The following is a 24,001-nucleotide window of genomic DNA, read 5'->3' on the forward strand; positions in this document are numbered from 1 at the left end:
CCGGAAAAGAAAAAGTTATCCAGGTGCTTGTAGTGTCACACCTGGATTACTGCAATGTTCTTTATCCTAATATTTCCAAAGGCAGAATAAGAATGTTGCAGAGGGTTTAGAACAATGCAGCTAGAATGCTTCTGAATATCCCTAGACATTCCTCTTTGGGTCCTGTCCTTGGCAACCTCCATTGACTTCCTCTTCAGGCCAGAGTAGTTTTAAAATGTCTATGTTTCTGTCATAGAATTTTAAATCTAAAGAGTCCTTGATATCTGTTTCCTCTGATCAATCCCTACCTGGCAAACTGTTGGCTCGGATCCTCTGGAATGGCCAGGCTTATGATACCCAAAATGCACAGTGTTTGTTTGAGTGGTGGATCTTTCAGTCTCCTAGCGGCAAATATGTGGAATCTCCTTCCTGTGGACCTTAGAATGCAACTTTCAAAAAATGTCTTTTATAGAAAGTTAAAGACCTGATTCTTCAGGCAATCCATGGTAATCGAATTGCCATGGCTAGCTCTCTGAATAAATTGAATAGCTTGCTATTAGGAGACAACCAGGTGCATTACAAATTTCTCACATAACAGAACATAACATATTAGTGCTTCCCTCAGCTACAGAGAAGGAAAGGGTTGGGGTGGAATGCCCTGCATCAATCAACCAGCTGTCACAATGTGCCAGGGATGGGCCTGTCCAAGCCCAGTAAACAGAGGGGGGAGCCCAGACCTATGGAGCCAACACAGGAGGGGCTCTCTTTGAAGATTTGCAGGTATAAACCTGGCAGTGATGTCAATGATGGATGGAGCTGAGGCACCCCAGAGCAGACATTGCAAGTGACTCATGGGTGATGCCATTTTGAAATGTCCCAGCAGACTGTGCAGGAATATTGGGACAGGAGCGGAAAGGTCATGTGGCACCCCAGGATAGGCCAAAGTGCCTCACTGCTGGAACTTCCCACCCCAACATAAAAGGGCTTGCCCAGGGGGAGAGCTCACTCTAGGTTGTTTTTTTCTGCTGAACACTGAGACTGGAGGCATCCGTCATGAACATTTGTAAGGAAGCACCCCTGATGGCCATCTGGATAAAGGACTCTGACTTCAGTTGACCCCAGGGTCAGTGTGCCTCTCCCCAGGACAGGGTCAGCTGGTTCCCTTAAACCCCCTGAGGACTAGTTAGGGAAAAACTAGGCTTCTGCACCAAAAAGGAAAGAGGGCCAGAGGAAATCAAGGAGAAAGACTAGTGCAGGAAGCCAGCTAACCCAGCTCCCAACAAAGTTTGTCGCCTTTGAGGCCAGGAGGCCTGAAGGTCTGACCACGATGAAGAAAACAAAACCAAGATCAAGCAAAGCGCCCAAATTTGCCCTGAAATATCAGCCTGCAAAGAATTTGACCTGTGACAGCCAGAGAGGCCAGGAACATGTCAAGCTCTGTGGCAGGAAACATTCTAACCCCCCGGCGTGGGCCAGGCTCAGGGGTTGCAAAAGGAGAAATACTGAGTCTTTATGCAGGACCTGTGATCCCAACTCTAGGCCCAACACCATTGCAGGCACTTGGGGATTGCTGCCACACTTTCCCCCATGGTGGTGGTCCTGCCCTCGCTCCCCGTGCCCATGTCTGCAGGGAGCGGGCGGCCACCACCAGTACCAGCATCCTTGCCCTCAGGAGCAGGCAAGGCCGAAGAAACCTGCTGGCTTTTGTGGCAGCAAGAAGGAGTTCTGTGTAGGTGGGCAGCAGGCAGGGCAGACAGAGGAGGCTTTCTTGGCTGCCTCTCATCTTGAACTTGCACAAGGTGCCCAGGTCGCACCGAGCCCCCTCATGGAACATAAAACAGTTGTGCGGCACAAAGTCATGTAGCAAAGATCAAAAGGAAATTAAAGGAGCAACAGGAGAACCACTCAATAATTATTCATTGCTTGCGAGGAGTGCCCCATATTGCCCTGCTGGGCTGGTCTATTTTGCACTCGTGGTAGCCCCAGGAAGATGAAGCCACCACCAAAAAAGCTAAAAAGTACAGAGGGGAGCTGCATGAGTAGCACAGCTTACCCCAAAAAGGAAGCCCGTACTATGACTGCTAATCGATATTTCTAGCTCAGTGAACATGACAACATAATCAAACAGGTTAATAGCCTCAATGCCCAGTCTGAGGAGATCCGAAAGACATTACATTATCATGCTTGCCCAAATGATAGGCAGAAAGTCATTCCCACACTCCTTCTGAATTAGCATCATACCTGCGCCACACAAGGATGCACAAGGCCAATCCAATACCCCTGATGTCAGTACTAAACAAATTCAAGTGCTTTCTGTTGATGCCCAGTGTCTACTGGGAAATGGTGAACAGTGCTACATTGTTGTATCCAGGGTAAATGTGCCCCTCTGCCTTTGAGAAGCCTCATATGTTTCGAGCGCAAATGTAACCACACATTACATGTATGGTACATATTACACACATATATTTCTGCATGGGAACAAGAGCATAGAAGCAGGCCCAGAAACACCTTTCCAGGGGATGTTGACATTGGAGACTTATGGGCCTAGTAACTGTGGAAAATGTTTTTTCAGTGACTATCTAATGATTTTAAAATGATAAATCCTTACTATAATGTCCCTGAAACCTGTGTTTTTTCAGTGAATTTCTAAGGTTTATTAAATGCTAATTTCTAACTATAGCGTACCTGTAAAGAGGCAAGAGAAGTGCAGAAAGAGGAAGAAATATGCAGAAAGAAGCAGCAGAAGTGCAGAAAGAGGCAAGAGAAGTATAGAAAGAAGCAAGAGAGGTGCAGAAAGAAGCAAGAGGGGTACATAAAGGGATAAGAGAGGTGCAGAAAAAGGCAAGAGAGGTGCAGAAAGAGGAAAGAGGGGTGCATAAAAAGAAAGAGAGGTGCAGAAAGAAGCAAGAGAAGTATAGGAAGAAGCAAGAGAAGTAAAGAAAGAGGCAAGAGGAATGCTGAAAGAAGCAAGAGATGTGCATACAGAAGCAAGAGAGCTAGAGAAAGAAGCAGGTGACATGCAGAAAGAGGAAGAAATGTGTAGAAAGAGGATGAAATGTACAGAAAGAGGCACGAGAAGTGCAGAAATAGGCAAGAGAAATGCAGCAAGAAGAAAGAGAGATGCAGAATGAAGGAAGTGAGGTACAGAAAAAGGCAAGAGAAGTGCAGAAAGAGGCAAAGGGGTGCAGAAAGAGGCAAGAAATATAGATAAAGAGGCAGGAAAGGTGCAGAAAGAGACAAGAGAGGTAAAGAGAGAGGCAACAGAACTACAGAGAGCAAGAGAAGTACAGAAAGAAGCAAGAGAGGTACAGACATAGAGCAAAAGCAACATAAAGAGGAAGAAAGTTCCAGAAAGATGAAGAAAGGTACAGAAAGAAGCAAGAGAAGTGCCGAAAAAGGAAATAGAAGTGCAGAAAGAGGTAACAGAAGTGCAGAAAGAGGCAAGAGAGTTACAGAAAGTGGCAAGAGAAGTGCATAAAGAAGCTAGAGAGATAAAGAAAGAAGCAATAGAAGTGCAGAAAGAAACAAGAGAAGTGCAGAAAGAGGAAGAAAGGTGCAGAAACAAGCAGGAGACATGAAGAAAGTGGCAAGAGAAGTGCAGAAAGAAGCAAGAGAGGTGTAAAAAAAGCAAGAGAGGTAAAGAATGAAGCAAGAGGGGTAGAGAAAGAAGCAAGAGGAGTGCAGAAAGAGGAAGAAAGAGAAAGAAATGTACAGAAAGAGGCAAGAGAAGTGAAGGAAGAGGTAAGAGAAATGCAGCAAGGAGCAAGAGAGGTGCATAATGAAGAGAGTGATGTCCAGCAAGAGCCAATATAAGTGCAGAAAGTAGCACGATAAGTGCAGAAAGAAGCAAGAGAGGTGCAGAAATAGAAATAAATATGCAGAAAGAGGCAACAGAGGGGCAGAAAGAGGCAAAAGAGGTGCAGAAAGAGGCAAGAGGGGTGCAGAAAAAGTAAAAGAAGTGCAGAAAGAATCAGGAGAGGTACAGAAAGAGGCAAGAGATGTGCAGAAAGAAGAAACATAACTACAGAACGAGGAAGAAAGGTATAGAAAGATGCAAGCAAAATGCAGAAAGAGATAAGAAAAGTACTGAAAAAGGCAGTAGAGGTGGAGAAAGAAGCAAGAGAGATGCAGAAAGAGGCAAGAGAAGTGCAGAATGTGGCAAGATAAGTGCAGAAAGAAGCAAGAGAAGTGCAGAAAAAGAAAGAAAGGTACAAAAGGAAGCAAGAGAAATGCTGAACGAGGCAAGAGACTTGCAGAAAGAGACAAGAGAGGTGCAGAAAGAGGGAAGAGGGGTGCAGAAAAAGGCAAGAGAGGTATTGAAAAAAGGAAGAGAGGTATAGAAAGAAGCAAGAGAACTGTAGAAAGAAGCAAGAGAGGTGCGGAAACAGGAGGAAATGTGCAGATAGAGGCAAAAGAGGAAGGAAACAGGCAAGAGGTACAGAAAAAAACCGAAAGAAATGCAGAAAGAAGCAAGAGAGGTACAGAAAGAGGCTAGAGAGGTACAGAAAGAAGCAAGAGAACCGCAGAAAGAGGAAGAAAGGTGCAGAAAGAGGCAAGACAGGTGCAGAAAGGGGCTATAAAAGTACAGAAAAAGGCAAGAGAATTGCAGAAAGAAGCAAGAGAGGTACAGAAAGAGGCAAGAAAAGTGCAGATAGAGTAAGAAAGGTCCAGAAAGAAGCAAGAGAAATGCAGAAAGAGGCAAAAGAGGCACAGAAAGAAGCAAGAGTGGTGTGCGTACCATTAGTACCAATTTAACACCCACACTTAGCAATAAGTAACAAGTGACCATTCCAGCGTTGCAAAGGGCCTTCCACCACGCTGTAAAATGTGTTGCTGCATTTTTGGCAACGTTTTAGATGTTTGAGCTAGAAACAAGGTTTTTTTAATACAAATCTGCAGATTATGTGGCAGATGATGGATTATGTGGCACATACAGAAAATGTATATTTCTGCGAAAATCAGTACAGCTGAACAGTCACATAATTCCAGTAGCCTTGCTCATACCTCGGAAGATGAGGAAGACTAAACCTGAGGTTACGGCTCCACAACACAGACTACCATACCACATAATTACTCTCCACAACACATAATCCTACTCTACATAATTCCTATACACTAAATACCACATACTTTCTATCCACATAATTTCACTGCACAACATACCACATACTTCTACTACACATATCATACATGCACCCTACTCCTAAAAACATTAGTAAAAAAGTTTACATTTACAATGTCAATAGCTTTAATTCTCGCAAATGCGAGACCTTTTGTATTGCAAATGCTTGTTGAAATATTAGTCATGTTTCCAGAGTGGTGGAGAAAGGGGGCTGGGCCTCTAACCAGCGCTCAGGAATTCTACTGCTTAGGACTTACAGGAGGCACCAGGATGCCTTATTGGCCCCCAAAGTCCCTCAGGAGTAAAGTGGACTTCAACCCCCCAACCAGTAGTTGGGGGGCTAACTTCCCCTCCTAAAACTTCCAGTAAGACCCACACTGCAAAATTGCTAAGATTTCTAGATTCTGATAGCAGGCCATGCCCCTTTTCCCCATAACTCTGTAAATGCGCTTCCTGTTGCGCTCTTGGTTAGGGAATAAAATACCCTTCTCTGCTGGGGGCCCTTAGGGGCCAACTACCCTACCTGTTACCTCTATTAAGCCCCACACAGTGGGATCGTTGAGAGTATATTGAAGTTTACTTTGATGGATGATGTCATGTAATGAGTGATGACATTAGTGATGTCACTGACCTTGGCAAGAGGGATGTAATATGTGAGGTCAGAAGCAGTGCATTGTGAGGGCATGTTATAGTTAGCTCAGGTAACCATAAAGGCTGAAGTTCTATGGTTGTGTGCGTATAAACGATGAGCCTAACCATAGCGTCCCTGTAACCTTTGCTTTTTCAGTGTGTGTGTGTGTGTGTATATATATATATATATATATATATATATATATATATATATAAACTGAAAAAACATAGGTTTCAGGAACGTTATAGTTAGTTGGACATTTCACTCTTACAAAACCATAGCAACTATAACTCGTGCCCCCGCAAAGCACAGCTGATGACGTCACATATTACATCATTCATGACATGGTCAGTGACATCACTGATGACATCACTGATGACATAACTGATGACATCATCCAGTGACTGTGTGTTTCTGTAAAGTTTAAATTTGATTTATATATATGTCAAGCCGTATTGAGGAATGAGTGGGTGTATAAGAGTCTGTCTGGAGGATTTAGTAGGTACGTGACTGACTATAAGTGAGTGATTAAATGTCTCTTACTGAATGCATGGGTTAGTGACTAAACTGTGTGAAAGTCTGTATCAGTCTGTCTGTTGTGTAAGCTGCTGCATGGGTTTGTGAGTAGCTGCATGAGTGTCTATATGGGTTATTGATTGCTTGCCTGAGTATCTGTATGGCTGCCTGAGTGTGTGTGTGGGTGGGAGGTATGTGACATCTGTGCATAGATGTGTGAGTGGTTGATTCACTGGGTGTATGGGTTCAAGAGTGCATGTGGAAACAGCTGTATGGGTGGGTGAGTGTTTATATGGGTGTGTTGGTGAGTGAATGCATGTCTCAGTGGTACATGTGCAAGTAATTGCATATGTAAAAGGCAGTATATGTGAGTGATGGTGTATATAAATAACTATATGTGAGAGTCAGTAATTGTGAGAGTGGCTGCATGGATGAGTGTGTATTTGTATCAGTGATTCTATAAGAGAGTAATTATGTGTTAGTATCTGTATGAATAAGTGAGGTGGTGTCTGTATAACTGTATAGGTGAGTAAATGAAAGTATGATTGTATCTGTGCATGACTGACTAAGTGTGTGAGTAACTCTGGATATGTGGCAGTGTGTGAGTATCTGCAGAGGTGTATGAGTGCATATGATAGTGTTGTGTTGATGAGTGACTGTCTGTATGAGTGACTGTATGGGTGAATGAGTGGATGTGTGTGTGTAGACCTAGAAATCAGTCAGTGCGTATTTAGTAATTGGTATTGATGTGTCTATTTTTTCGAAAATGGTAGTCCGTATTTTAGAGTGGGTGTATCAAAGGTTATATTCAGGTGTGAGGAGGTGCATCAGATTTTCACGTGGATGATGTAATCAGTGAAGTCATCAGTGAAGTCATTTGAGATGTCATCAGTGATTTCATCAGTGATGTCACTGACCATGTCATTAATGATGTAATATGTGACGTCATCAACAGTGAATTGCGGGGGTGTGAGTTATAGTTAGCTGAACTAACTATAACGCTGGAATTTCTATGGTTTTGTATGAGTGAAATGTACAACTAACTATAACATTCCTGAAACCTATAGTTTTCTCATTTAATTTCCATGTTTTTTTAAATGCTAATTTCTAACTATAACGTGCCTGAAACTTATGGTTTCTTCAGTGAATTTCTATGGTTTTTTAAATGCTAATTTCTAACTATAACGTACCTGAAACCTATGGTTTTTCAAGTGAATTTCAAAGGTTTTTTAAATGAAAATGTGTAAGTCTAATGTACCTCAATCCTACGTTTTTTTATTTTCTATAGATATATATATACATATATATATTTTAAAATATTGTGAAAAAATTTTAGTTAGGAAAAGTATATTCATTCTTTTTTTCTTAATATTGTACAGAAGTCGCGCACCCTTCGCGCACCCTACACGATGGCTGCACCCATTCGCGTAGCCATTTTGAAAAGTCGCGCTGGGGTCGCGACTTCGACGTAATTTGTATAGTATGAAATATATTTAAATTAATTATAAATAAAAGTTTTCCTTTAAGTATTTGTCTAAATGTATTAATATAAGTATTTCTAAAGTATTATTTTCAATATAATTTAGAATAAAAATTATTAGATTATTATTGGATTCGGAGGTTAGGAGGGATGGCCATTTTGCTCGATCTGTTTTGCAAGATTTTTGGGTCTAGTCCGGTGGACACCCTCCTCCTGGTGAGGTATGGCTTGAGTATTCTATTCAAAAGGTGAGGAATCCACAGGTAGAAGTATCCATCAGAAGAGCAAGTTTCTTACCTTCGGTAACGCTTTTTCTGGTGGATACAGCATCTGCCTGTGGATTCCTCACTGTCCCACCCACCTCCCCATTGTCTACCTGTTTCTACCAAGAAGATGCTTTTACTGTTTGGCATGAATTTTTTTAATATGTCTTAATCATGCCGATGTTTTAATAGTATATATTTAGTATTCTATGTATACATGTGAAAATGTGTCGGTCCACCTGTTTACCTCAGTGGTACGGAAAAAATGGGTGAAACTGACGTCAGCATGCCGACGAGGTCCTCTTATGGCTCCTATGACGTCATACAGAGCCATGCTATTATGACATTGTCGTCGACGTGGGAGAGCTAGGAAAGAATTTGTGCGGAATGCTGGTGCAGGGGATATTCACCTAAATGTTCTGGCTAGTCCTTTGGGAGCAACTGTTTATGTTGCCACTCCAGAAACCGAAACCAGTGATCCAAGGGCAGAGGCCCTGCAGATGGCACACGAGGTGGTGAGCCCAGTTGTGTGCATCGGCGGGGCAGCAAAGTGACAAGCACCACAACCCACAAAAAAGGTAACGAGGGCACTGAATAAACTTCCCTTTGTATCTGGCAGGAACAACAAGGTTAAAATCCCCTAGTTCCAAAATGTTGAATTAGTGCTACAACGGTCTTCAAGAGGACCTGTGATGGATGCCACTTCTGCCCTCTGTACACTGGAGGCGGCAAATGGGTCATGCGGTACGGTCATACTGCGGTGGGACGCACGCTCGTTGACCTCTCATGGCACTGCTCCACACTTCGGGCACAACGCTTTCCATTAGCTGTGTTTTCTGATGACGCGTCGTGCAGGCCCGTCCAACAGCAGAACCCCTTTAGATCCAAACAGACTCTTCCACTCTCTCACCGATTGAAACCAGGCCACGCGGACACTTTCACAATACAACAGATGGCAATGCACTTTTCGGTAAAAAAAACACATTCCTTCCTCCTAATTTATCAAATAAATGACTCACTGAAGAACAGGGGCCCGCTTCAATCGGTAAACAGCCGTTACAATGGCTTTTTTACTTCGCGATACCATTACAATGCATGCATTACCAAGCATGCGTTGTACATCGCAAAGTCATTACTACGCATTTTTTTAGAACGCATGCTCATTTACCATGCATGCCTTTACAACAAATTTTGTTGTAAAGTAATGTATGGTAAATGACCATGAGTTATAAAAAAATGTAGACGATCCACGACGTTGTAAGGAAACAGAGGCTGTTCCGTTTCCTCACAATGACGTGCACCGCCCCTCAGAGACTAAATGAAGCAGGAACCACGAGGAGAGAGTAAAGACGAGGAGTGAGAGGTAAGGGGGATTTGGCATTGGGTGGTGGTTACTTTTCTAGGGTTTAGGGTAGTGCAGTGGTGTTTGTGTAGTGTAGGGGGATGTGCTGAGGGTAGTGTTTTAGGGTTTAGGGTAGTGCAGTGGTGTTTGTGTAGTGTAGGGGTCGTGCTGGTGTTAGTGTTTTAGGGTTTAGGGTAGTGCAGTGGTGTTTGTGTAGTATAGGGGGTCGTGCTTGGGGTAGATTTAGGGTAGTGCGGTGGTGTTTGTGTAGTGTAGGGGGTCATGCTGGGGGTAGTGTTTTAGGGTTTAGAGTAGTACAGTGGTGTTTGAGTAGTGTAGGGGGTACTGCTAGGAGTAGTGTTTTAGGGTTTAGGGTAGTGAAGTGGTGTTTGGGTAGTGTAAGGGAACTGCTGGGGGTAGTATTTTAGGGTTTAGGGTAGTGCAGTGGTGTGTGGGTAGTATAGGGGGTACTGCTGGGGGTAGTATTTTAGGTTTTAGGATAGTGCAGTGGTATTTGGGTAGTGTAGGGGGTTATGCTGGGGGTAGTGTTTTAGGGTTTAGGGTAGTGCAGTGGTGTTTGTGTAGTGAACAGAGCATGCACTGCATCACTAGGTGAGACCTAAAAAGCATTGCACCAAGATGGCTGCCGACACTTCCTGGATTGAACTGTTGGCATCCAATTAGAACCAAGCTTTTGCTCATGTAGTTAGGTCCCACCCAGATATATAAAGATTTTTTTCCTTTAATATCTCAAAAATTACTGAACGCATTTCCACCATTTAAAAAAAGGAACGCTTTCTAAACCAAGCACTAACTTTTTGGAAAATTTGGTGTAATTCATTTCAGCAGTTTGAGCTGTAGCCATGTCTAAAGTTTCCTATGGGAAATTAATTTTCCGACCTCTATATTTTGAATTTCTCAGGAACTACTGAACGGATTTACACCATTTCAGCAGTAGGCTGTAGCCATGTCTAACGTTTCCTATGGAAAATATCATGGAGAAAACACGTTTTGGGACCCCCTTTTTATCTCGGCCCCCGCTTGGTGAATCAGCCAGAATCTTTCAAGGGAGAAGCTGACCGGAGCGCCCCACTAGTTTTGAAAATTTCGCGATGATTCATCAAACGACGCCAAAGTTATTGGTTCTAACTATAACTACCCACTGGCGACCGCCAGTAGGTAATATATATATATATATATATTCACTGAAAAAACCATAGGTTTCAGGCACATTGTAGTTAGAAATTCACTAAAAAAAACATAGGTTTCAGGGACGTTTTATTTAGTTGGACATTTCACTTGTACAAAACCATAGAAATTCCTCCATTATACTTAGTTCAGCTAACTATAACTCGCACCCCTGCAATGCACTGCTGATGACATCACATATTATATCATTCATGACATGATCAGTGACATCACTGATGACATCTCAAATGACATCACTGATGACATCAACCAGTGACTGTGTGTTTCTGTAAAGATAAAATATGTGTTATATATATGCCAAGCTGTATTGAGGAATGAGTGGGTGTATAAGTGTCTGGTTGAAGAATTTAGTAGGTGTGTGACTGACTGCATAAGTGAGTCGTTAAATGTGTCTTACTGAATGCATGGGTTAGTAACTAAACTGTCTGAATGTGTGTATCATTATGTCTGTTGTTGTGTAAGCTGCTGCATGGGTTGGTGAGTAGCTACATGAGTGTCTATATGGGTTATTGATTGGTTGCCAGAGTATTTGTATAGGAGACTGAGTGTGTGTGTGGGTGGGTGTGACTCTGTGCATAGATGTGCGAGTGGTTGATTCATTGGGTGTATGGGTTCAAGAGTGCATATGGAAACAGCTGTATGGGCAGGGTAGTGTGTTTATGGGTGTGTTGGTGAGAGATTGGATGTCTCAGTGATACATGTCCAAGTAACTACATATGTAATAGGTAGTGTTTGTGAGAGTTGGAGTATATAAATGACTATATGTGAGAGTGAGTGATTGTGAGAGTGGCTGTATGGATCAGTGTGTAATTGTATCAGTGATTGTATAACAGAGTAAGTATGTGTTAGTATATGTTTGAATAAGTGAGGTGGTGTGTATATAACTGTATAGGTGAGGAAATGGGAGTGTGAGTAATACTTTGCATGACTGAGTAGGTGTGTCAGTAACTCCATGGATGAGTGGCGGTGTGTGAGTGTCTGTATAGGTGTATGAGTGCATATGATAGTGTTGTATTAATGAGTGACTGTATGTATGAGTGATTGTATGAGTGGATGTGTGTGTAGACCTAGGAATCAGTGAGTGCGTATGTAGTAACTGGTATTGGTGTGTCGATGATTTTGAGAATGGTAGTCTGTATTTTAGAGTGGGTGTATCAAAGGTTATATTAGAGTGTAAGGAAGTGCATCAGATTTTGACGTGGATGATGTCATCAGTGATGTCACTGACCATGTCATGAATGATGTAATATGTCATGTCATCAGCAGTGCATTGCGGGGGTGCGAGTTATAGTTAGCTGAAACAACTATTACATGGGGAATTTCTATGGTTTTGTACGAGTGAAATGTCCAACTAATTATAACATGCCTGAAACCCATGGATTTTTTAGTGAATTTTAAAGTTTTTTTTAAAGTAAATTTGTAAGTTTAGTTTACCTGAATCCGCTATTTTTTTATTTTTTATATATATATATATATACACATTAACAAACAAAGTGCCCTAAGCATCTTGAAAGGCACTCGACAGTTCTCTGCCCTCCGGGCTTCAGATCAGCATACCATTCCGCTTTCACCAAAAATGAAGTTCGCCCTACGCGTTTCAGGGTTAAACACTCCTTCCTCATGGGCTTGCAGGGAATGATGCTCGAAAACAATTTAACTTGCATTTCCGGTTTTTATTCTTAACAAGCCCCCCTAGTGGGCATGTGCTGAGTGCAACGTCACACCAATGTTACTGGGACTTGTAGTCCGTGATGCTTTACAATTATAATCCTTATAGTAAGGTCGAGTTTTCATTCCGTAGTAATGCTTTATCCTTTAAATCCTTAAGTAGGCTGTGGCGCGGTCAGGTATGCTCATGAAAATAGAGTCCTGTGCTGAACAGTTCCCAAAGGTTTAGGAACTCAAGCCTCATCCGCTGGCGAAACTTCCTTCATCCAGCAATTGATGGTGCCTCCCACACGGCCGGGCCGCCTGTGTAAAACATTAACAAACAAAGTGCCCTAAGCATCTTGAAAGGCACTCGACAGTTCTCTGCCCTCCATTTCAGCCGTCTTCAGCCAGGCTTGCTTGAATCAAGTGGCAAAGTGAGCAAGGGACTCACGTCTGAGCATACCCTGCCAACTTATGGCGAACAAAGCAAAAACCAAAGGAAATGATGGACGGAGTGTTGAACATTGCAAGCACTCACCCCCAGTCAACGGATCTGGGTTTAATCCATCACCGTTCTTTAGCCCACTCTGCCACCCCAGTTCAGACATGGACATATGCAAATCAGTCTGACCCTGTGCCTCATGGGAACAGTCCAGCCCGAACTGCCAAGCCATGTCTTCCCTGGACCGGAAACAAGCTTCCTAGGACCGGTTTCTGGCATTTAAGCCGTCTTCAACCAGGCTTGCTTGAATCCAGTGGCAAAGTGAACAAGGGACTCACGTCTGAGCATACCCTGCTAACTTATGGCGAACAAAGCAAAAACCAAAGGAAATGATGGATGGAGTGTTGAACATTGCAAGCACTCACCCCCAGTCAACTGATCTGGGTTTAATCCATCACCGTTCTTTAGCCCACTCTGCCACCCCAGTTCTGACATGGCCATATGCAAATCAGTCTGACCCTGTGCCTCATGGGAACAGTCCAGCCCGAACTGCCAAGCCCCTTCCCACCTACTGCACAGCCCCAGGGAGGTGGTGGTCCTCGGGGCTTGGGGGTCCGTAACGGACCCCACATTTCCATATTAGTGCCCCGGGGAGGTGGCTGTCCCTGGGGCATGTGGGGGTCTTGAGCAGGTTCATTTCTTTTGTTATAACAGCCCCGGGGGGTGGTGGTCCCCGGAGCCTGGGGGCCTTGGAGGCCCCCAATACATTTAAAAAGAAGCCCCATGGGGTGGTGGTCCCCGGGGCTCTCGGGAGTGCCCTCCCGCACATCACTTTAACCAAGCCCTTGGGGGCTGGGGTCCCTGGGGCTGCGGGGGCCTCCGTGGGCCCCCACATATATTTTTTGCAAATGCCCCCAGACCTGGCCCACAAGGGGCCTAAATTAAATGAAGTACGAGAGCCTGCACTTCATTTTCTTAAAAAATGTCAGCAGTATTCGTGGAGCCAGCACAAATTTTGCCGATTTTGTGGGACCCCCTGATTAGGCTTAGGGGGTCAGGGTGTTTCTACCCTGCCCCCTTTTCTTTTTTTAACCTTTATTTTTCTGTTTTCTTGTGACTCGGTCACAAGATGGCTGCCAACACTTCCTGGATTGGAATGTTGATATCCAGTTAGAATAAAGCTCATGGTCGGGATGGTTCGTGAACCCCTCCTCGGCCATAGATATATAAATTGTTATTTTTTGATTTTCTCTGCAACTACTGAATGGATTTATTCCATTTTACAAAAGGTCGCTTTCTGAATTAAGCACTTCCTTTTAGCAAAATTTGGGGTAATTCCATTCAGTAGTTTGGGCTGTAGCCTTGCCCAAAGTTTCCTATGGGAAATTGATTTTTTGACTCTTATTTTTTGAATTTCTCAGCAACTACTGAACGGATTTACACCATTTAAAAAAAAGGTTGCTTTCTGAATCAAGCTCTACCTTTTTGCCAAATTTGCGGTAATTCTGTTCAGCAGTTCGGGCTGTAGCTCGTCCCAAAATTTCCTATGGAAATTAACATAGGAAAACGCATTTTTGGGACCCCCTTTTTTTCTCAGCCCCTGCTTCATGAATCACCCCAAACTCTCAGAATAGGAGCTGACTTAGATAGACTTTTTTTGGAGAATTTCGCGAAGATTCGTCAAACGACGCCAAAGTTATTAGCAAATCAAAAAAGGTTCTAACTACCTACTGGTATATATATATTCACTGAAAAAAACATAGGTTTCAGGGACGTTATAGTTAGTTGGACATTTGACTCATGTAAAACCAGAGAAATTTGCCCGTTATAGTTAGTTGAGCTAACTATAACTTGCGCAACCGCAATGCACTGGTGATGACGTCACATATTACATCACTGATGATATCACTGATGACATCATCCACATGATAATCTGATGCACATACTGATGCCCTAATATAAACTTTGATACACACACTCTAAAATTTAGAGTACTATTTTTGAAACCATACACACAAGAATGCCAGATACTACATACCACCCACTATTTCCTAGGTCTACAGTCACTTATACATTCAGTTAATCATCAATACAGTACTATGATATGCACTTACACATCTATACATACAGTCACACTCCACCACTGATCCATACAGTTACTCACACACAGTCAAATGTCCAACTAACTATAACATCCCTGAAACCTATGTTTTTTTCAGTGAATTTCTAAGGTTTTTTAAATGCTAATTCCTAACTATAACGTCTGTAAAACCTATGTTTTTTTCAGTGAATTTCAAAGGTTTTTTAAATGCTAATTCCTAACTATAAAGTCTGTAAAACTGATGTATTTTTAGAGAATTTCAAAGATTTTTTAAATGCTAATTCCTAACTATAACGTCTGTAAAACCTATGGTTTTTTCAGTGAATTTCAAAGGTCTTTTAAATGTTATTTTTCATATTTTAATATTTATAAAACATATATTTATTCTAATTTTTTTGTAATATTTTGGAACTCTAGTATCCTTTTTTTTTTAATTTGAAAAATTATGTAATTTTTTATATCTTCGAAAAAAAGTATGTATATATTTTTTTTGTTGGGAAAACTAGACTCCTGTGCCGGTAGTGTACACAGCTCCATCACCACGTGAATCCTATCGCCATATTGTGAAATTCGTTAAGGATGCGCATTTCGTATCCGACGTCTTCGTAGCACCATGTTCCGCCTAACATCATATACGTATAAGGTCACGCCAGCTCCTAGTTTGGTATGCGATGGGTGCGCGATGCCAATATGCGTATTACGTCATATACGTATAGGGTCGCGCCGGCTGCGCGTTCTGTATGTGACGAGTGCACGCAGCCAGGCCCTGTGTTACGTCATAGACGTATGGTATCACGCCAAGTACGCCATTCCCTCATTTATTTTTTTATGTCTCAAAACTATATCTGAATAAGTTTAAAGTGTATATGAGAGCAAGCGATAATCTAAAATATTTTCCACATTTATATATTTCTAACTGTAATAAACTTATATTATGGTAAATATATTTTCTCAAAAGCACGTCGGGTGCAGCCTCCTTGTGCGCTCGGTGCACGATTGCCATGTGACCTTAAAAAAAAGCTTTTGATTGGTTCATAACATTTCCCATTGTAACAGTTGGAGGACCCCACCCATTTTCGTCAGTCTCTCTACACGTTCGATGAGAGACACCTCTTCTGCTTACAGAGCTTTTTTGAAAAGTTTTTTGCTGTGTACACATATCTTATAGTACACACAACATGCAACAATCATCTTGATCAATAATCATGCTCTGTACAGTAGCCTTCCACGTGTGATAGCCATGCATCTGAAACGTTACATCAAAAAACAAATGTGTGTTACTCGATGCCCCTGGTGTGTGTGTGTGCGCGCATTATTGTGCTGCCTTTCGGCCTGGTATTAGCGGCTCGAAGGGGTATCATCAGCCACATGCAGAGTGCACATCGTAGATCACATGTGACAAACAGTAAAGAGTAATGTGTAGATTTGTGTTGCAGTATGCTCTGTTGTCAGGCTTTACCAGCATAGTGTCATATGTGAGACTTTCATCTTAACGTTTGACATGCATTACTTGACTGTAATGAGCGTTATCACTGTGTATGACGTAACCTCACTGCTGATTCTCCCTCCATCCGAGCACATTCACATGTGTGAGCTTCGCGATAGCAACACTTTCAATAATACCGCACACCATTGACATGCGTGTCTGCGCATATCCACCAGCTTGACAGCGACATGTGATGTTGTCCATTCAATGTTTTCGGACAGCATCTCATTAACGATAGTTGCCGCCCTCCCAGTATATGCTACATTAATGTAAAGTGCGGATTGTACGACGTCAAAACTGCAACAGGGTCACACGCATAAGTACACTTCCTGCCCAGGCAGTAACTGAACAACACCCAGGTCCCTGGAATAATTATTCACACCCCTATGCTGGCCTGGCATACGCAAGCCCAGCCCACTTTGCGTAAGTATAAATAGGATAATGACGACGCCACATGTCCCAGTTCTTCCACACTGCTTCAGGTGATATGGCAGCATCCACCTCACAAAGCACAATGCGGAATAAAAAAAATGGGATACATGAGGTGTATATCCTCCTGGCAATCAAAACTGCATCTGAATTGTGAACCCTGCTGGCCGTCGTGTTTGGACACACACCAATGACAGCAGGTGAGCAGTGGTGCCTGGGTGCACAGGGTCTGCAATTGAGCGCATTGGGGCGGGAGGGATGGGGTGCATCAGCCTGGGTGCACAGGTGCAAACAAGCGATGTTGCCATGCTTAATGATGTGATCTGTGACCTCAATCTGTCACATTTCTGTCTCATTTTAAGCACCTGCTGGACCATACTGTAGGCCTGAGCCAGCGGGCTGCGCTGCCCTATAGACACGTGGCATTGACTTTTGGGGCACTGTAGTGAGCTGACTACTAAGTAAACATGCACACAGGCTTGTGCCACTGCATTGCACATGCACATTATGCTTCTAGCATGCGGTCTGTTCCTTTGTATGTGAACGTTGGCATAACATATTAGTATTTACCCTTGTGTATTCTTGTGCACTCCAACTCCTCTTTGAACCACGATTACCACTAACAGTTGATCGATCGTACTTCAAGAAGGAAGGATGCACTCAATTGGTGTTCTCTCTTAGGCTTAAAATAAACCTTCATTTACCTCAAGACATTTCCACCATTATATTATTTCCCCCTTTTCAGACACTGAGTTAGTTGCACGAAAAAGCATGCAGCAGGTGCTGAACCGGTGACAAGCTCTGGCCTTTCTGACGCCTTCCATCGTGTTATCAAGATACCGTCCCACACCGGAGACCTGCTGTGCCACCCTGAGAGGCACCCCGGAGTCAGAACTCGCACTGGCACGTCGTTGGACACACCGGTTGTGGCAGGTGAGCAGTGAAGCCTCGGTGCGCAGGAGCTGCATTTGAGCACAGTGCAGGGGGCAGGGGCTGCGGTTCAGCAGCCTGGGTGCACAGGTGCAGGCAAGTGATGTTGCCGCAGATAATAATATAATCTCTGGTCTCATTCATATCTCTGTTTCTCTGTTAAAGACCGCACTGTTTCTCGCGGACCCCAGCATCCCAGACACATGGGTGACGGGAGGTGAACAGTGAGGGCTGGGTGCAGTAGGCCAATGCTCTGTCTTCTCCTCCCTCTGTTCTTTTGACTCTCATGGCTTGCAAATGCAGGCTATGTTTGATACTTTAATGTAATCTCTTCCATGCAGCATCACTTTTCATGTTGAGACATTGAAACTCAAAACTCAAGTTAAAAAAGAGAAGCTGCAAATCCCTGATTGGATTGTGATGGTGCTCAAAACTGCAGACTCAAGAAGGATAAGAGGGCACTTGGGCCCCAAATATTCTTGATTTCAAAGTCATTGTAAGCAATTCAACGTGGAAACTCGAGCCATTAAAAGGGAGCAACTGAAAATTCATTGTCTGCTGCATTTCTAGTTACTTTGCATTTTGCAAAAATCACAGCCATCTGGAGGGCTTTAATTTTCCACTGTAATGCTACCACTAAATTAACATTTTTCAGCAGAAATGGGCAAAACACTATAATAACACTTCTGGGCTAAAGTATGTGTCAGGTCTATGCACAGAAATCAATGCAACTGGCAATGGTGTGTGTCCATGTGCCCAGGTCAGGAGCTTTAGTCATTTCTAAAAATGAAGTAATGTAAAAAGAGTAAATTGCTTTTGATTCACAAACTATACTTTAGTTAATTGAATATTTAGGTTTCTTAAGTTAAACCCTTTGTGTTGTAAATCATTGCTCTCACGTTGTTTCATGTCAGATGTGAGGTCTGAATTTCCTCTCTGTATTCTGGTACCTGTAGATTTGTTTTGGTTATTTTATTTCGAAAATAGGGTTGCCTCCTCATCTAAGATGAGGTTTTCAGTGACGCCAAATCAAGCAAGAACTAGGCACCCCAAAGAACTGGACCATGTATCAGCTTTTACTAGGCAGACAGAGCCGGATTGGGAACCAAAACCGGCCCTGTCAAAGTGCTTGGCCGTCCCCCCGGGGGATTGGGAGTGCGGCAGAGCTGTTTGCCACGGCCGGTTTCGGCCGCTTTCATTACAGCGGACGATATTGCAGCTATGCTGCAAAAACAGCCCTGTAACAAAATTGCTCACCTGGGGCCGAAAACCGTCCCTCAACCCTGGTGGCCCACTGAGAAAATGCCGGTGCCCTCTACGGTAAGTCCGGCCCGTTGGTAGGAGCAATCACGGGCAAACACCTGATCTCATCATCTGCTCGCGAGTTCCCTCAGCCGGTTACTCACGCGCCCCAGTGGCGGCTCGCCAAGGGAGTGTTGTGGGGTGGTGGGGTGGGGGAGGGGGAGACAGTAGAGTCAGACATACGACAGACAAGAGTAAGGTAAGTAATTAAATAAATAAAACAATTTACCTTGTCCGTGCTGCATTTCCAACTCGGCGATGCAGCACGGGCAAGGTAAATTGTTTTATTTATTTAATTGCTTACCTTACTCCTGTCCATCGTATGTCGGACTCTACTACCCCCATTCTCCCCCTCCCCACCGCACCACACCACAGCATTCCCTTGGCCAGCCGCCACTGATGCGCCCTGTGAGCCAGCATCTTGTGGGACGTTGCAGAGCCCGGCCCCTCTCCTATAACATACCCACTGGAAACTATAAAGGTGAGCTGGTGGAGCGCGTGCGTCTGGTTCCATCAGTAAAGATATGGTGCCAGGAGGGTGTGGCTTAACGCCCAAGGAAGATGGCAGCACTCATGTAGCTCTCATCCAAGCAATGCGGGTTATCGGCGACTGTAGCATTCACTTGTACCCCCCGAGAAGCCTCTGCACCAGTCTGGAGTCATGGAGAGCAGCTCTCCTGTCCTGAAGCATTTGTGACTCCTGTGCAGCAGCGGAATTGTTGCCGTCTTCATCACGCTCTGTCTCCTCAGAAGTAACTGCCATTTTATGATGTGGCAGCATCCTTTCAGTAAAGCAGAGCACTGAAATAATGTACTCAAGGAAAACTTTTCAATAACCCGTGCTAACAAGAATATGTTCTAAGGTATATTTTTCAAGGAGCTTGTTTTTTCTTTTTTTTTACTTTTTGGCAATTCTAGACATTTAAAGAATATTCAAATCTTTCTTTCTCTTTGTTAATTTTTTTTTCTTAGGGTATTGTATTTTGAGCAGTAGCCACCACACTTTACTACATCTCATTTTGTTTTTCTTTTATATCACCATATGTTGTTAATTCACTCTGCTGATCTTTCATCCATGTTTTACTCTCTTTCATGGAGGAAACCAATGCCAAACTACAATACCTTACTGAAAGATTGTCTCAAATGGATGAACGACTGCTTGCAGTAGAGCAGAATAGCTTTTCTTGTGGGAAAACTGGCAGTACAGTAATCTCTCTTCAATTTCAAATTTCCTCTCTGCAATAGCATGTTGAAGATTTGGAAAACAGAAACAGAAGAAATAACTTGCGTATATATGGTCTGTCAGACAATGCTGAGGGATGGGATCATCTCACTTTCTTCAAATATTTCTTCCTGGGTTGTTAAAGATGCCTGAGGGTACCTCTTGAAACATTCAACATGCGCACAGACTGGGACGCCAACCAGTTACTGCCTCTTCTTCAAGACATCCAAGATGGGTAGTTCTGAATTTCTTGGAATATACGGATCTCCTCAAAGTTCTTTCAGTGTCTAAAGCAATAACTCATATTTCCTGGTCAGGTCACACTCTGTTTTTCTCAAGACTACGCTAAGGGTACGGCTGACAGACGTGTAGAACTTCTGAGTATGAGGCCGGATCTTCGCTCTCTGGTTTCTCACTGTTGTCTCTTTCACCCCTGTCTCCTCAAAGTTACCTACAGGAACAATAACAACTATCTATGAAGATCCTGTTAAAGTGAAAAGCTTCATAAATTCTTGTAAGATAGAAAATATGGACACCTCTGGAACTTTGACATCTCTTACTGGGTCAAATTTTAGGATCCCGTTGATAGTCAGAAATGTTTTTCTTTTTTAGTTTTATTTATTGTCATGTTATTGCTCATTAGTGAATTGTCTTTGATGCCTCGTTCTCTATATTGTTGTTACCTTTTAGTAATTGATCTTTTTTCTTCTCTTTCCCCTTTTCAGGCATCCTCTTGTATGTGCTTGTCGTAGTCTCTTTTTTTGTAGTCTGCGGTCTTCCGTGTGTTCCTTCTGCAGAGTCTGGATGTGCCATCTATCCATGTGGTCTCATCTCCCCCGTCTATCTGGGGATTTTTTAGGTATGTGTTTTCCCTGTTATGTTTCTACCTTCCTTCTTTTCCTCTCTCTCCTTTTGAATTTTCCCCTTACTTCTTGATCCTGTTACATTTTCCTTATCAGCATTTTCTCTTGTTCTCTTATCTCTATTTTGCTCTTCTTCTATTCTTTCTGTTCCTTGTTATATTAATGTTCATTCTTGTGGTTATATGGTTTGCATTGTGCTATTTTTATAACATGGTTGGCTCAGTTTAGTTCGTTTTCATAATGAAAATTCTATGTCGTTGAAAATTATTCCATGGAATGTACGAAGCTTGAACCCACCTATTAAAAGACAGTGTGTTTTAACACATTTATTTAAGTTGGGAGCTGCCATACCTCTAATAAATGAAATGAAATGAAAAATTATATTTATATAGCGCGTAACTACCCGGAGGCCTCGTCGCGCTTCAGCAATTACTATGACGAGCTCCAAGGTACATTAGCGCGCTTTCGCAAACAAATGGGTTTTTAGGACTTTCCTGAATGCCATCCTATTGTTGATCTGTCTAATACTCACAGGAAGGGAATTCCATAGTTTGGCAGCAGAGTGTGAGAAGGAGCGACCGCCCCAACGGGCTTTGATAACCTTTGTTGGAGTTACTAAGTGCAGTGAGCTGGAACGAAGGGCTCTGGAAGGGACGTAAGGCACTACAAAGGGGAACAAGATGGCAGGGCCTGTTCGATGAAAAGATTTGTGCACTATGCACATCGCCTTAAACTGAGCTCTGGCAGTCATTGGGAGCCAATGAAGCTCCTTAAGGGCTTTCTTAGCTGATTGCCAACGAGGAATATTAAACAATAGCCGGGCGGCACAGTTTTGGGTGACTTGGAGCCTTTTGGTCACCGCTACAGGGGCGCCCAAATATAAGGCGTTCCCGTAATCCAGGCGAGAGAGAATACAAGAGACGCATCTTACGGAAAATGAGTCGTTAAAATTAAAAAGGGACTGGGTAGGTACAGTTTTAGGTTTTTTTCTCCTGGAGATGGTAAAAGAAATGGAGTTGCTACCTCATGTCATAAATCTCTCTGTGTTAAGCTAGTTTCCCAAGAATTTGATGATATGGGTCGCTGGCTGTTCACTCAACTGTTGATTGGAAAGGTTCTACTCTCTTTATTGAACATTTATGCCCCAACTATTGGTGACTCAGTTTTTTTGGTCCAACCTTACAAAAAAGGGTAATTGTAACCAGATTATAGATCCCTTTATTTATCACAACTCTTTTACTTCCTTCACACTAAATAAAGCTCATGATTTATTCATACAAACCATCACGCAGCAAAAACTATTCGATGCCTGGAAACTCTGCAATCCCACACTAGGGGTATTTACTTATTTCTTCCCAGTACACCAAACCCAATCGCATATCGGCTATTTTTTGGTATCTCATATAATTTCTCAGTCTCTTCAATCTACTGATATTGGTTCTATACAAATATCTGATCAGGCCCCAGTTTACATTTTGCTAGACATACTTAATAAACCTAATTTATCTACGCGCTGGCATTTCATCAACTCCCTACTCCTGGACCCTACATTTTCTTTCCCCTTACATCTTTTTTTATTGAATATTTCTATTTTAATGATTCAGAGAATGTATCTTTTCATATTATTTGGGAAGCATTTAATGCCGCTGCCCGCGACATTATTATTAACTATAACTAAAAAAAAGGCATACTGCCCGCAAATGTGCTACTGAACTTTTTCCAAACATAAAGAGGCTGGAACATTCTTACTACACTACCAAGTCGAAAGAATGCTTATCTGAATTTATAGCAACTAAATTTAAATTTAATAAAGAATTGACTAACAATGATTCATTATATTTATTAAAATCTAGGGCAAAAGTTTATGTGGGTCAGAATAGTTCAGGCAAACTGCTGGCAAATTATCTCAAGGTCAAACATAATAAGCTTAACATTGAATCAATTATAGATGCTCAGCATACATCTAAATGGAAGAATCCGAAATCTTAGAGGAATTCTATCAATTTTATAAATCTTTATATGCACCGGAAACCTCTCCCTCAGATACCGAAATTATAGACTACCTTTCTACTATCAAGAAATCCTTTGATACACAGCTAAACCATGACCAAATAGAATCCAATGTTTCACATGGTGAATTACTCTGCATCCCATACACAGATAAGGCTCTGGGCCCTGTTGGGTTTACTGCAGAATTGTTTGTGCACTTTTCTTAGTTGCTCCTTCCAAAAATGACTTCTCTCATAACTTCCTTTTCACATACTGGTGAATCTTCTGGCTCCATTTTTGATGCTTTAGTATGCCTCATTAAGGTAAAGACCTCCATTATTTTAAAAGCTATAGGCCCATATCTTTAGTAAATATTGACTAGGCCAGGGCGGTGAACTTCGCTCCGTTCATGGAGTTTACAGAGTTTTCTGCACTCTGTGCTCCATGGACCTCGCGGAGTGCAAAAAACAGAGTGCAGAGAAAGGTAAGTTCGCTCGGGTAGAATTTCTACCTGAGAGGCAGGAAGATTAGCACGAATGGCAGTTCGCACTGCACTCCACCACTTGCGGAACTTTGTTTTGTTTTTTTGTCACTTCGCGGAGATCCAAATAGTGACTATTAAATGTTTTCCAAACCTGACCTTCTTGGCAAGGAACAATCTGGTTATATTAGAAAACATTTCATTACAGGTAAAACTCGTTTATTTTTTGACATATTATCCAAAACCTCCTAAATCTAACTCTATCGCTGCAATTGCGCTGGGTGCAGACAAAGCATTTGATAGGGTTTATTGGCCTTTTCTCTTCCAAACACCTAAATGGTTCAGTTTTGGCCCAAAAATTACATCCTTGATCTCTCTTCTTTATTTGAACCCTAAAGCCACAATTTTTGCTAATGGCCTTACCTCCTCTTATTTTATTTTAGTTAGAGGTGTCAGACAAGGCTGCCCCTTATCTCCTTTTCTTTTTAATCTAGCACTGGAACCTTTTCTATCTAAAATATGTCAAAATCTGGAATTCATGGTTTTAAATCTAATCTTTTACAA

The sequence above is a fragment of the Triturus cristatus genome, chromosome 8 (genome assembly GCF_964204655.1).
Source record: "Triturus cristatus chromosome 8, aTriCri1.1, whole genome shotgun sequence".
NCBI classification, from domain to species: Eukaryota; Metazoa; Chordata; class Amphibia; order Caudata; family Salamandridae; genus Triturus; species Triturus cristatus.